The 12,970-nt window shown below is 33.9% G+C and overlaps 1 long non-coding RNA gene across 1 annotated transcript; it reads right to left on the bottom strand.

The window, feature by feature from the left end:
• Positions 1-2,735: 2,735 nt before the first annotated feature.
• On the bottom strand, positions 2,736-9,241 carry LOC138176158 (uncharacterized). The gene is made up of 2 exons (XR_011172179.1): positions 8,803-9,241; positions 2,736-5,700 (listed from the first exon to the last, which is right to left on the bottom strand). It is a non-coding gene; the product is annotated as an uncharacterized lncRNA (long non-coding RNA).
• Positions 9,242-12,970: the final 3,729 nt, after the last annotated feature.

Here is a 12,970-nt window from a genome sequence, read left to right as displayed (position 1 = left end):
AAAAAAAAGAATGTTAGGAAGGGCAGAGGAGAGGGAGTTAGGAGAAACGATAATGGACTCAGTTTTGGACATGTCAAGTTAAAGATGTCTAAAGGATATTCAACATGACAGGTTCCATATCAGTTGGAGATGCAAGTCAACAGGTGAGGGGACAGGTTAGGCCCTAGGCCAGAGGTATGGAACCTACAGCCTAAAGACCACATCTGGCTCTCTAGATCCTCAAGTGTGGCCGTTTGACTGAATCCAAACATTACAATCCTTCAATGGAAGGATTTATTCTATAAAACTTGGATTCAGTCAAAAGGGCAAACCCAAGTACCCACATGAGGCCTTAAGGCCACAGTTTCTCCACCCTTGGCCTAGGCTGAGCTTTGAAGTGAGCTAAAGTTTCTGACAGCTAGTGGTGCAAAGGAAACATTACAGGCATGAAAGATAACTACAGAGCACTTTTACAGCAGTTATGTTTTCCCTGGGTTATAATTAAATGCATTTGCTTCTAGATAGATGTATAGTCATTTATCATATCTTTTTTTAACGTCTTGAATATTTTTTGTATTTCCTTTTCTTATGCTCTTGGGATGTATAAAAGACATTCATGTGTCTGAAAGATATGCATAAGTATATATATATATACACATACATACATATGTGTATATATATATAATATATGTGTGCATATATATGTATATAATATATATGTGCCTGCCTTTATCAATGGGCACGAATATATAAAATTTATATGTTAAACTTTATAGAATTATTCAAGTGTCAGGCAGAGATAGATAGCATTAAAGTATCCTAGGTATTTGTGAGGAAGAAAGTATTTTAAAATTGCTGTATATCAGTAACAAGGCAAGCATATCATACGATATATCAAGAAAAGCTCAAAGTGGGTAAATGATTTCGACATTAAAAAGTGATATAATAACCAAATTAAGGGAGTGCAGAAAATTTTACCTGCCAGATCTATGGATGAGAAGATTATGTGACCAAATAAGAGATAAAAGGGATAACAGGAAGCAAAATCAGTCATTTTGATTACACTAAACTTAAAATCATATTTTTTCAAAAACAAAACCAATACAGTCAAAGTTAGAAGAAAAACAGTAATATGGGGAGGGGGGACTAATAGCAAGTTTTTTCTGATAAAGGTTTCATTTCTCAAATATTTAGAGAACCAAGTCAAATTTATAAAAATAAGAGCCCCTTTTCTTTTTTTTTATTTACTGCTGGTAAATGTTTATTGGAATATTGATATTTTATCCTCATTTAGACTACAGTTTTAATCTCATTATCCTGATAGTTTTCTTTATCACTTTATTAAATTATGGAAACATTATTATATTAAATTATAATTAAGTACATTATATGTAAGATATATGTAAGTACATTAACATTTGTTAAAACAATGGCACATTGGCAGACTAATAGTATATTAACTGAAATTATGTGGTTATGCTATAAAGTATAAGGGCTATAATCTAATAGAACGTATTTTTCCCAATCAAATAATATTGTTTCTTTAATTTATTACCTGGAGCAAAATTTCGTGCTTTTTTTAATTTTTAAATTTCTTTATTTATTTATCCATCCATTCATTCATTCAATCATTTATTTATTTGTTTATTTATTTATTTATTTTTAATTAATTTGGTTTTTTCCTTTTCATTTACAGGATTCAACTCCGCAATTCCTTGAGTTTCACACATTGTCCCCCTCCTTTCCCTTCCCCCCATGGCGGCATGTAGTCAAGTATAGGATCTGTAAATACTTTCACATTATACATTAGTAAGGTTATAAAGATGGATTGTATCAGATGGAATAAAAAATGGTAAAGAGGACATAAAACCAAATAAGAGAAGGAAAAAGATCATGTATTTTTCTTCCACCTGCATATAAACTCAGTTCGTTCTAGTTCTTTCTCTGGATGCACATATTTCTCTCCATCCTGAGTCTTTTGGGATTGACTTATATCCCTGCATTGCTGAGAAGAGTCCAGTCTATCAAAGTTGGTCATCACACATACGTTCTGTCTGTAATTGTGTAAAATTTCTCCTGGTTCTGCTCTTCTCACTCAGCATCAGTTCTTTTAGGCCTCTCCAGGTAAATATGAAGACGGTCTGCTCCTTGTTTCTTATAGCACAATAGTATTCCATAACATGCATATACCACAACTTGTTCAGCCATTGCCCAATTGATGGGTACCCCCTTACTTTCCAATTCTTTGCAACAATAGAAGAGCTGCTATAAACAGTTTTGAACATATGGGTCTTTCTCTCATTTCTATGATCTCTTTGGGATATAACCCTAGGAGTGGTGTTGCTGGATGAAAGGGTATGAAAGTATGTATAGCCCTTTGGGCATAATTCCAGATTGCTCTCCAGAAAGGCTGGATCAGTTCATAACTGCACCAGCAATGCATTCATGTTCCAATTTGCCCACATGCTCTCCAGCATTTGTCATTTTCCTGTTTTGTCATCTTAGCCAATCTGACTGGTGAGATGTGGTACCTCAGAGTTGTTTTGATTTGCATTTCTCTAATCAATAGTGAATTAGAGCATTTCTTTATGTGCTTATGTATAGCTTCAATTTCTTTCTCTGAAAACTGCCTGTTCATATCCTTTGACCATTTATCCATTGGGGAATGACTTGTATTCTTATAAAATTTGACTCAATTCTCTGTATCTTTTAGAAATGAGTCCTCTGTCAGAGACATAAGTTGTAAAGATTCTGTCCCAATTTCCCACCTCCCTCTTAATCTTGGTTACATTGTCTTTGTTTGTACAGAAACTTTTCAATTTCATGTAGTCAACATTATCCACTTTAGCTTTTATAGTGTTCTCTAATTTTTGTTTAGTCATAAAGTCTTTCCCTCTCCACAAGTCTGATAGGTAAACTATTCCTTGTTTTCATAGACTGCTTACAGTATCAACCTTTATACCTAGCTCATGCACCCATTTAGACTTGCGTTTTGTATATGGTGTTAGATAATGGTGTATGCCCATTTTCTGCCATACTATATTCCAGTTTTCCCAGCAGTTTTTGTCAAATAGTGAGTTCTTATCCCCAAAACCAGGGTCTTGGGGTTTATCAAACAATAGATTACTATAGTCGACTTCTGAATCTCGTGTGATAATCTATTGCATTGATCCACTCCTCTATTCCACAGCCAGTACCAAGTCGTTTTGATGACTGCTGCTCTATAATACAGATTGAAATCTGGTATAGCTAGTCCACCTTCCCTAGCATTTCTTTTCATTAATTCCCTTGATATTCTGGACTGTTTATTCTTCCAAATGAATTTTGTTACCATTTTTTCTAGCTCTATAAAGTAGTTTTTTGGTAAATTAATTGGTATGGCACTAAATATATAATTTAATTTAGGTAAAATTGTCATTTTTATTACATTAGCTCCACCCAGCCATGAGCAATTGATATTTTTTTCCAATTAGTTACATCTGACTTTATTTGTGTTAAAAGTGTTTTGTAGTTGTGGTCATATAGGCCTGGGTTTGATTTGGCAGGTAGATTCCCAAATATTTTATACTGTCTACCGTAACTTTAAATGGGAGTTCTCTTTCTATCTCTTGCTGTTGAATTTCATTGGAAATATATAGAAATGCTGAGGATTTATGTGGGTTTATTTTATATCCTGCAACTTTGCCAAATTTATTTATTGTCTCAAGTAGTTTTTTTTACTTGATTCTCTAAATATATCATCATCTGATCTGCAAAGAGTGATAGCTTGGTCTCTTCTTTGCCTAATTTGATTCCTTTGATTTCTTTTTCTCCTCTAATTGCTATTGCTAACATTTCTAGTACCAGATTGAATAAGAGGGGTGATAATGGACACCCTTGTTTCACCCCTGATCTTATGGGAAATACTTCTAGCTTCTCCCCATTACATATAATACTTGCTGATGGCTTTAAATAGATGCTTCCTATTATTTTAAGGAAGGCTCTATTTATTCCTATACTTTCTAATGTTTTTAATAGGAATGAATGTTGTATTTTGTCAAAAGCCTTTTCTGCATCTATTGAGATAATAATGTGGTTTCTCCTATTTTTGTTGTTGATATGATCAATTATACTGATGGTTTTCCTAATATTAAACCATCCTTGCATTCCTGGAATAAATCCTACCTGATCAAAATGTATTATTCTTGAGATAAGTTGCTATAGTGTTTTTGCTAGTATTTTATTTAGAATTTTTGCATCTATAATCATGAGGGAGATTGGTCTATAATTTTCTTTCTCTGTTTTATCTCTTCCTGATTTAGGTATTGGTACCACATTTGTGTCATAAAAAGAATTGGGTAGGACTCCTTCACTAATTTTCCCAAATAGTTTGTAGAGTATTGGAATCAATTGTTCCTTAAATAGTTGATAGAATTCACTAGTAAATCCATCTGGCCCTGGAGATTTTTTCCTAGGGAGTTGACTGATGGCTTGTTGAATTTCTTTTTCTGAGATGGGATCATTGAAGTAATTTACTTCCTCTTGAGTTAATCTGGGCAACTTGTATTTTTGTAAATATTCATCCATTTCCCTGAGATTGTCAAATTTATGTGCATACAATTGGGAAAAATAATTCCCAATTATTGTTTTTATTTCCTCTTCATTGGAGGTAGATTCACCTTTATCATTTTTGATACTCATAATTTGGTTTTCTTTCTTTTTTTATCATATTGACTAAGAGTCCATCAATTTTGTTGGTTTTTTTCATAAAAGCAGCTCTTAGTTTTATTTATTAATTCAATAGTTTTCTTAATTTAAATTTTATTAATATCTCCTTTGTTTTTCAATATTTCTAATTTAGTATTTAATTGGGGATTTTGAATTTGTTCTTTTTCTAGGTTTTTCAATTGCATGCTCAATTCGTTGACCTCCCTTTTCTCTAATTTAATCATGTATGCACTCAGGGTTATAAAACTTCCCCTAAGAACTGCCTTTAATGAATCCCACAAATTTTGGTATGTTGTTTCCTTATCATCATTCTCTTGAATGAAATTGCTGATTGTTTCTATAATTTCTTGTTTGATCCACTCATTCTTTAGGATTAAATTGTTTAATTTCCAATTAGTTTTTATTCTGTCTTTCCATGGCCCTTTATTGCTTATAATTTTTCTTGCATCATGATCTGAGAAGGATGCATTTAATATTTCTGCCTTAGTGCATAGAATTGTGAGGTTTTTATGCCCTAGAATGTGGTCAATTTTTGAATATGTTCCATGAACCACTGAGAAGAAAGTATATTCCTTTTTATCCCCATTCAGTTTTCTCCAGAGATCTACCATACCTATCCTCTCTAAAATCCTGTTCACCTCCTTATCTTCTTTCTTGTTTATTTTGAGGTTAGATGTATCAAGTTCAGAGAGGGGGAAATTAAGGTCTCCCACTAGTATAGATTTGCTATCTATTTCTTCCTCTAATTCCTTTACCTTTTCCTCTAGGAATTTGTATGCTATACCAGTTGATGCATATATGTTACATAATGATATTGCTTCATTCTTGATGGTGCCTTTTAAGAGGATATATAGGTTCCTTCCTTATCTCTTTTAATTAGGTCAATTTTTGCTTTTGCTTTATCTTAGATAAGGATTGCTACCCCTGCTTTTCTTACTTTAGCTGAGGCATGATACATTTTACTCCAGCCTTTTACCTTTACTCTGTGTGTATCCCTCCGTTTCAGATCTGTTTCTTCTAAACAGCATATTTTAGGATTATGATTTCTAATCCATTCTGCTATCCATCTCCATTTCATGGGAGAGTTCATTCCATTCACATTTACAGTTATGATTGTTATCTGTTTCATTCCCTCCATCCTATTCCCACCCCTGTTAATGTTCATATTTTCCCCTCTTCTCCCTTCCCCTCCTTAATAGTTTTCCTTTTGACCACCTCCTTCCTCAGTATTCCTTCATCACCCCGCTCCCTTTTCCTTCCCTTTCCCCTTACTTCTCTCCTCCCTACTAACCCCCCCCCCCTTTTGTAGCCCTTTCCGCCTCCTACTGCCTGTAGGATATTTTTATACTTAATGAAGTATGTTATTTCTTCTTCGCACCAAGTGTGACAAGAACAAATCTCATGCAAAGCTCCTCTCCCTCCCCTCTTTGATAATCTGTAGATTCATTCCATTATTCTCAGATGTCATAATACATGATGCTGAATCAGAAGAGGAATATGCATTATGGTTACATTTACTTAATTTTTGAAATGAGGATATATCTTGTTTACTATCCGTTATCATGCGTTCTTTGTCATTTTCTGTTTATTCTTCTTCTTACCTCTTTATTAGTAAATAGATCTTCTCTTAAGAAATATATGAAATCTTTATTGGTCAAACTTCTCTAGTAGCCATTGTAAAAGTTTTTGTTATTTTTGTTAAATTGTGTCCAACTTTATGGGATTCCATGGACTTTTGTCCATGGAATTTTCTTGACAAAGATACTGGAGTGGTTTGCCATTTCCTTCTCCAATGTGCCCCCATTTTACAGATGAAGAAATGAAGCAAATAGGGTTTAAATGACTTGCCCAGGATCATATAGCTAGGAAGTGTCTGAGGTCAGATTTGAACTCAGATCTTCTGACTCCAAGCTCAGTATTCTATCACTTGGCTGCCCATAGGAAAAGTATTTTGACCAATATAGAAAAGCATGGCACCCTTATAAAGTCAGTTTCTTAATCAGTTTATAATTTCACAGTTCAGCATAATCTCACCATCAGTCATGGCACATAATGGTTTTCTGAAGTTGAAGATAATATTATTCATGTAGATGTAATGTGTATAACATTGCTTAGTATCATTTTACAATAATAGGATTGGGATAAGAAGTATAGGAAACTCTTGGATGACAAAACTCCTTCTAGCAATAAAGGTTCACACCTTCCCTGTTACTTAGTGTCTCAAGAGAGTTGCCTAGAGCACTTAAAAGTAAAATAGTTTGTCCAGGTTCACAAAGTCAGTATATGCCAGAGACAGGATTTGAACCTGAGCAAGTCTTTCTAGCTTTGAGGCTAGTTCTCTATTCACTACAAGATTCTGACTTCCTTTATAATAATGGCAATCATAATTGTAGCCAAACACAATCATTATGCAAACCCCACTGTAACATCATTCAGCCATCTGCCAGAGGCACAAACCTAGTGTTTAGCTTGATCTGAGCTAGTGTTTGGAAAGAACCAGTAACAATTTGTCCTTTTAGCTTATCTTCTTTCATGTCACCATGTTGCTTAATGTAAGTAAGTGCATACAAAGCAGTTCTGTAAAGCTAACTGCCTCCTGTAACATCATTTCACTCAAACTCATTTTTAATGGAGACTTTTAATGATGTAGGAGGTGTCTGTATGTTAGATATTTCCCAAAGCCAGATCCCTTCTATGTGTAGCTATCATTGAAATCATGGCAACCAACTTCTGGTCACATATCTTTGTCTCAACTATTTTGTTTCACAAATATTCCAAGTGAATCCAATTTTGCCTTTAGTTAATTCCTGCTTTTATACTTGCAGGAACAAATGAAAATGACTTTATACAATGTTGAAAGTGTCACCAACAACAGTAATAAGAAAATAAGAATTGGTTGAAATTAAACATTAAAGAAAACTTGTTAATCATTCATATATTCTCTTGTTTTTCCCTGGCAGATTTTTATATGCCCTTGGACAAAAGGTTTGGAAAAGGTGGAAAAAACAATATTTTTTTCTTGTTCAGGTTAGTAAATTTTTCTGATATTTCAATCACTTCTAAGTAACATGGTACTTTAGCTATGAAATGTTATATGGATGCCTATCTAATAAAATGAAAAATGAAAAAAATAAACTACTTAGTCAAGTTTTTGAAGTTTCTTGAGCATAACATTGAATCTTCTTTATGCCTTCACACTAGCTGTCCTCCACATCCAAATGTCCAACCCTGTTACCCTCCATATTTTGATTTTCCTCACTTTCTTCAAACCTCAGCTCAAATGCCCCCTATTCCAGAAAGCCTTTCCAGGTCCTTATAGCTTCTACTGCCTCTCCTGCTCAGACTACCTTGTGTCTACTCTGTGTGTATCTTCTTTGTATCTAGTTGCTTAGATGCCATCTTATCCATTAAAATGTAAGTTCTTTGATGGTACCAACTATATTTTTGGTCTTTTTTGTATCCCTAGCATGTCATATAGTGCCCGGCAAATAATAAGTATTTAATACTTTTTGACCTACCTTGAAAAATTTGAAAAAAGTATTACCTTAATATACAACAAAAATCAAGCATTGCTATCCAATATGTGTTTGGGGCAATAGCATTAGCTGATATTTACATTTCACTTTACGGTTTATCATTTCTTATAAAAGCCCTGTTATCTAGGTAGTTATCACTATCTCTGTTTTTCAGATAGTGAGACCAAAAAGGTGAAATAACTTGTCCAATGTTTATGGCTAATCGTGACTAAGGCAGACCTTAGGGTGAAGTCTTCTGACTCCAAGTTCACTCTGTACAGCTGTGTGAAAACCTGCGGGTTCTCTGGTTTCCAATAGGGCTAAGGCAGAAAAGATAGAATGTTTCTTAGAAGGTATGGAATTTCTGGAAAAGTTCTAATGATGGGGAGAAGAGCTTGATAATCTGAAATATATAGTGGTATAGTAGGAGATTTTATTTATTTAGAAAAATTGGCAGTTCTTTCTGTCCAACTTAGCCTTTCTCTAGAACTACAGCGATTCCTCCCTGACAGCGCTCCCCCATACCTACACACAAAATCAAAATCCCTGGAGTTCTTTAAGGACTGTGGCCCTAATTAGATAAACAGGTAAACATCAAAACAAACCTTCCAACCTATTGGCGCTTGAGTGAATAGAATAAAGCATGCCATAGGCCACAAATACTACTGATTGTTTGCTTCTATATGTTTACTAAGCCCTGAAATTCTTATTCCTAGTCTCTTCCTCTTCCTCATACCCCACCCTTGAAGACTTCCTTGATGAAGAACTCAACAGGCATGAGATTCAGACCACACTTACTCCATCTGTTGATAATTGCTACCAATATAATAATCACTTTAATGTCCAGAGTCAACCACAGCTGTTGGGTATGAGCTGTGGTGTCTATTATTAAATATAAACCTTTTTTTTGGCCCCATAAGTTTCTTCTGTGCAGATCTGCTGTTTTTGGAGTGACAAAGAACTGAGACTAAAAGGGTACCCATAAATTAGGGTTTGACTGAACAATAGTAGTGTATGGTTTTCATGGAATATTATTGAGCCATAACAAATGCAAAAAGAGATTGTTTCAAACCATCCTTGGAAGACTTGTATCAGCTGATGTAGATGAAGAGAGCAGATCATGGAGAGTAATTTATACTGTAACAACAAAATTCTAAAAAAAAAAATTTAAAAACTTAAAATTTAAAAATTAAAAAAAAAAAAAAACTCTGGACTATTGGTAAGCCACAATTCGAAAGATTTGGTGATGAAACATTCTGAACTGAAGGTACAAAATGAGACAAACATTTTTATATTTAGACAATGAGGAGATTTGTTTTGCTGAAATAAGTATACTTTGTAGAAGGGCTTAAATTTTCATTCTTTTTTTTTTTGGAAGGGCAATTGGGGTTAAGTGACTTGTCCAAGGTGACATGGCTAGTACGTGTTAAGTGTCTGAGGCCAGATTTGAACTCAAGTCCTCCTGACTCCAGGGCCAGTGTTCGATTTACTACACCATCTAGCTGCCCCAAAATTTTCATTCTTTAGATTGGGAAGGAATGAGGAGAGAGAGTTGGAAGGAACAAGGGGACTTAACATAATATTACAGTGTTGTTGTTTTTTTAAAGAAAAGTAGAAAAGACAATTATTAAATAATTTTTAAATGCATAAAAGAGATCAGAATGAAAGTTCATAAGAAATATGGACAAAACAGACAGCTTGGTAGATAACATGTTGAATTTCTTATTTATTTAAAGAGAAAAACAAGCCATTTATAATAGATACACAGATTTGCATATGGTTTTCTTTTTCTGCTTTTTTTTTGTTATTTTAAAATGCGTATCTTTGGTGTTATTCAATTTGTTTTAAATTTAACTAAAAAATGTTTAAATAGCAAGGCACTTTTTTGTTAAAGATTTATTCAAAAGTAGGAGTAAATGGAGGTGATAGAGATCATAGGGATCATAGACTTCTATTTAGTTTTCCTAACAGACTTTAACAAGTCTAATACTAATAAGATAGGGGCTCTCTAGGTGAGTTAACTGAATCCCATTGGAAAACAGATGCTTCAAGCTACAGAAAAAGCTGTTTTATCTGGCATTTTTCCAATTGGGAAGTTCTAGAAACCATATATCTGTTATCCTTCCCTATACATTGTAAATCTAGTAATCACACCCAGGATATATATAGAATATTCTTGGATTGGTTTAGGGTTAGTGAGTGTTTGTTGTTACCATTGTTTTTGAGGAAAGAAGTACAAATTGAACTGCCTCTTAGTGGTTTCACAAACAATGGTGATTTTCATGCAAATTCCTGCTCTTTTATTCACTTTCTAAATTTAAGTGGAATTTTAGTCACCTAGGGTACCAGGAATTAAATTTTAGTTAACTAGAAGTGTTGATTAATCAGATAACACCAGTGCTTCTAACCCCTACTCTTCCTCCAACATTCTGTTACCAAGTGCCAAACTGAATAATTAATGTTAACTTTCTAGTAATCTAAATGGACATCTGATTTAATAGGATACAGATATGATTGCCTTTCTTCTATGTAATACAGGTCTTTAAAAAAATAATTCAGAACAATAAGAGTTAATATGTTTCTTTTTGTGTGGGGTGGGGGGAAGGAGGAAAGGTGAGGATTCCCTACACTGGAAGATCTGAGTCTAGATTTAGTTTGGCCACAAGCAAATAACTTTGCCTGAATTTTCCATCAAATAAAGGAATTAAAGCATTACAACATTACGAGAACTCTACTACTAAGATTCTATCATGTGCTGAAACACTATTAAAAATCTGTTCTAAATCATCATCTTTGGACTTGGTACTTCAGAAATGTAACATATCGGAGTTTCCTTCCAATCCAAATTCATTTGTGAAATGGTCCAGGGAAATACAAATTCTCTGCATCTCACAATCCATACATCTTCAAAGCATGCCTGTTCTCAACATCCTCAAGTATGCAATGGCATATTTCAACAAAGTCTTTGCAATTTTGTGGATGTCTTTGAAAACTTGTTTCAATTCAGGCATTCATTAATTAGGATTAAATCATACCACAATTCTAAGATGAATATATTAATAGAAGAAAGTGATAACTGGAACATCTTCCTACAGCTCTACTGAAGCATGTGTAAATGAAAAAAAAATAATTTTCAATTGACTAGGATGCATTCTCTCAATTTTTAATTGCTCTTCAATTGACAGATAACTTTACTTAGCCTTTAGCTTCTCTGCAATTACTTAATGATTCATAAAACTCTTAAGTGTACCAACGGATATCACAATTTATAATAACTCTACATTTTTCATGAAGGGAAATATCCTTTCTACCATTTTTAGGTTAATTGCCCCATAATTTACCTATTTCATGAGATCTGTTTTTAATGTTTTGTCTGAAAATAGGACATACCTTTGAACATAGCTGAAGGGCTATTGAAAAGAACTCATAACAAAATATATTTATTCCACCAAAAGATTATAAATGATTAGCTGAGGAGGGAACATAGAAGTCTGAGCAACTGAAAATATTAATATTCTTTCTGACAAAGATAAATATATTTGAATGTTTCTATAAAAATAACTTCACTCTACTTGTGGCAAATACATTTATCCACTTTTCATGGATGGAGAATCCAAGATGAAGGGTAAAATGACTTTCATTTATGACAAAATCAGGGAATGAAGTGAACAACAAGGAAATGGTCCAAGGAGGGTGAAGGGGGCAAGTTTGTATAGGATTTGGAAGACAGGGGCAAAGTTTTACGAGGTTGTGAAATGAATAAGAAACACGATTCTCAAGATGAAGGTGCTGTTTTCCTGCTTCTGAGTTCAGGTAAATAAATGAAAAGAAGTGGGTGAAACTTTCTGTTTTTTCTAGGAAAGGCAACTTTCACTGTGGTACTTGTGTGCTCCAAATAATAATTGCTTGAGATTTTTGCTTTCGATGCGCGGAAGATAGACATTCCCGCCATGCTCATCTCTCTCTCAGCTCGGGCCAGATTGTTCATGGGGCGATATGTCAGAAGACTTTCAGACCAGTTTTCCAAGACTCTTATGAACAAGTTCAGGAAGGACTTAAAATCCATGTTGATTTTAAGAGAGATTTCTTCATATTTTCATGATTTAGTTATACATAACTTAAAGAATAATGTTTCATGGGAAGTCTTTGGTATATAAGGAACTTTATTGAATTCCTGTGTATGTTGCATTTTATTACTTTAAGTTGCCTTATATGCAAACTAAACCCTACATGATTCAGATGTTCAGAGCCTACAATAGTGAACTCAGTGCTCAAAAGTGTATAGCATCTCTCCTCTTACACAATCTTCAGAATGAGCAAGATCATATAGTGAATTAGGATTTAAGGATTATGTAATCAAGTAAAAGTTGGAGACCTAAAAAACTCCAAACTCAACGTCAGGAGTTGAAAAGCTCTAATGACTAAACAAAGAAATTTTGCCCTAAAACTAGAGAAAGGATTCTTTTTGAGCAATAAATGGGTATTTGTGTTTCATTTTCCAAAGTAATATGGCAACAATTCCATTTACATATTTTCCAGAGGTAGGTAGCCTTTTTTGTGAGCTAAGCAAATGTCTTTGCATTAGAGACTTACTGACAAGCCTTGGGGTAGAGAAAGGAAAGGAAAAATAAAACACTGAGAGAGTCTTGGGGTAGAGAAAGGAAAGAAAAACAACACTGAGAGAGTGAGAAAAATTGGGAGAACAAATAATCATGTTGAACAAGGAGCCACTGTGTGCCTTCTCATCATTAAATAGGAAGATATCCTAT

Source organism: Petaurus breviceps, unplaced genomic scaffold (assembly GCF_028583685.1).
Source record: "Petaurus breviceps papuanus isolate PSGF00001 unplaced genomic scaffold, PetGlider_PUasm1.0 82035, whole genome shotgun sequence".
NCBI classification, from domain to species: Eukaryota; Metazoa; Chordata; class Mammalia; order Diprotodontia; family Petauridae; genus Petaurus; species Petaurus breviceps.
The sequence above is the reverse complement of the archived record's forward strand: the minus strand, read 5'-3'. Positions and strand labels throughout refer to the sequence as shown.